This window comes from Triticum aestivum, chromosome 6A, assembly GCF_018294505.1.
Source record: "Triticum aestivum cultivar Chinese Spring chromosome 6A, IWGSC CS RefSeq v2.1, whole genome shotgun sequence".
NCBI classification, from domain to species: Eukaryota; Viridiplantae; Streptophyta; class Magnoliopsida; order Poales; family Poaceae; genus Triticum; species Triticum aestivum.
In genome coordinates, this window is record NC_057809.1 from 220,358,636 (window position 1) to 220,361,769 (window position 3,134).

The following is a 3,134-nucleotide window of genomic DNA, read 5'->3' on the forward strand; positions in this document are numbered from 1 at the left end:
TGGTGGCAGTGATTGAAGAACTCTGTCAATGACACTATCATCAGGAATATTAACTCCCAGTTGAGTCAAGTGGTTGTGGTAGCCAGACATTCTGAGTATGTGTTCACTGACAGAACTATTCTCCTCCATCTTGCAGCTATAGAACTTATTGGAGACTTCATATGTCTCAATTCGGGCATTTGCTTGAAATGTTAACTTCAATTCCTAGAACATCTCATATGCTCCATGACGTTCACAACGTCTTTGAAGTCCCGATTCCAAGTCGTAAAGCATGGCACACTAAACTATCGAGTAGTCATCTGCTTTGCTCTGCCAGACATTCATAACGTCCGGAGTTGCTCCTGCAGCGGGTCTTGCACCTAGCGGTGCTTCCAGGACGTAATTCTTCCATGCAGCAATGAGGATAATCCTCAAGTTATGGACCCAGTGCGTGTAGTTTCTACCATCATCTTTCAACTTAGCTTTCTCTAGGAACGCATTAAAATTCAAGGGAATGGTAGCACGGGCCATAGATCTACAACAACGTAGACATGCAAAAACTATCAGGTACTAAGTTCATGATAAATTAAAGTTCAATTAATCATATTACTTAAGAACTCCCACTTAGATAGACATCTCTCTAGTCATCTAAATGATCACGTGATCCATATCAACTAAGCCATGTCCGATCATCACGTGAGATGGAGTAGTTTTCAATGGTGAACATCTCTATGTTGATCATATCTACTATATGATTCATGTTCGACCTTTCGGTCTCAGTGTTCCGAGGCCATATCTGCATATGCTAGGCTCGTCAAGTTTAACCCGAGTATTCTGCATGTGCAAAACTGGCTTGCACCCGTTGTATGTGAACGTAGAGCTTATCACACCCGATCATCACGTGGTGTCTCGGCACGACGAACTGTAGCAATGGTGCATACTCAAGGAGAACACTTATACCTTGAAATTTAGTGAGAGATCATCTTATAATGCTACTGCCGTACTAAGCAAAATAAGATGCATAAAGGATAAACATCACATGCAATCAAAATATGTTACATGATATGGCCATCATCATCTCGTGCCTTTGATCTCCATCTCCAAAGCACCGTCATTATCTCCATCATCACCGGCTGACACCATGATCTCCATCGTAGCATCATTGTTGTCGCCAACTATTGCTTCTATGACTATTGCTACCACTTAGTGATAAAGTAAAGCAATTACATGGTGATTGCATTTCATACAATAAAGCGACAACCATAAGGCTCCTGCCAGTTGCCGATAACTTTTAAAAAACATGATCATCTCATACAATAATTTATATCTCATCACGTCTTGACCATATCACATCACAACATGCCCTGCAAAAACAAGTTAGACGTCCTCTACTTTGTTGTTGCAAGTTTTACGTGGCTGCTACAGGCTTCTATCAAGAACCGTTCTTACCTACGCATCAAAACCACAATGATTTTTCGTCAAGTATGCTTTTTTAACCTTCAACAAGGACCGGCCGTAGTCAAACTCGATCCAACTAAAGTTGGAGAAACAGACACCCGCTAGCCACCTGTGTGTGAAGCACGTCGGTAGAACCAGTCTCATGAACGCGGTCATGTAATGTCGGACCGGGCCGCTTCATCCAAAAATACCGCCGATTCAAAGTAAGACGTTGGTGGTAAGCAGTATGACTATTATCGCCCACAACTCATTGTTTTCTACTCGTGCATATATCATCTATGCATAGACCTAGCTCGGATGCCACTTTTGGGGAACGTAGTAATTCAAAAAAAAATCCTACGATCATGCAAGATCTATCTAGGAGATGCATAGCAACGAGACGAGAGAGTGTGTCCATGTACACTCATAGACCGAAAGTGGAAGCATTTAGTAACGCGGTTGATGTAGTCGAATGTCTTCACGATCCAACCGATCCAAGTACCGAACGTACGGTACCTCCGTGTTCAGCACACGTTCAACACGATGACGTCCCTCAAGCTCTTGATCCAGTAGAGGGTCGAGGGAGAGTTCCATCAGCACGACGGCGTGGCGACGGTGTTGGTGATGTGATCTGCGCAGGGCTTTGCCTAAGCAATACGACAATATGACCGAGGTGGTAAACTGTGGAGGGGGGCGCCGCACACGGATGAGGAACAATTGATGTGTCTTTGGGGTGCCCCCTGCCCCCGTATATAAAGGAGGAGGAGAGGAAGCGGCGACCTAGGGGGCGCACCAAAAGGGGGGAGTCCAACTAGGACTCCCAATCCTAGTTGGACTCCCTTTCCTTTTCCGGAGGGGGAAAGAGGGAAGGGAGAGGAAGAGGAGAAGGAAAAGGGGGGCGCCCCCCTCCCTAGTCCAATTTGGACTCACTATAGGGAGGGGGTGCGGCCACCCCTTGTGGACTGCCTCCCCTCTCCCCTATGGCCCATGTAGGCCCAATATTCCCCTGGGGTTCCGGTAACCCCTCAGTACTCCGGAGAAATCCCCGAATCACTTGGAACCATTCCTATGTCCGAATAAAACCTTCCAATATATGAATCTTTACCTCTCGACCATTCCGAGACTCCTTGTCATGTCCGTGATCTCATCCGGGACTCCGAACAAACTTCGGTGTCGAAAACACATAACTCATAAGACAAATCGTCATCGAACGTTAAGCGTGTGGACCCTATGAGTTCGAGAACTATGTAGACATGACCGAGACACATCTCCGGTCAATAACCAATAGAGGAACCTGGATGCTGATATTGGCTCCTACATATTCTACGAAGATCTTTATCGGTCAAACCGCATAACAACATAGGTTATTCCCTTTGTCATCGGTATGTTACTTGCCTGAGATTTTATCATCGGTATTCTCATACCTAGTTCAAACTTGTTACCGACAAGTCTCTTTACTCGTTCCGTAATGCATCATCTCGCAACTAGCTCATTAGTCACATTGCTTGCAAGACTTATAGTGATGTGTATTAACGAGAAGGGCCTAGAGATACCTCTCCGATACACGGAGTGACAAATCCTAATTTCGATCTATGCCAACTCAACAAACACCTTCGGAGACACCTGTAGAGCATCTTTATAATCACCCAGTTACGTTGTGACGTTTGATAGCACACAAGGTGTTCCTTTGGTATTCGGGAATTGCATAATCTCATAGT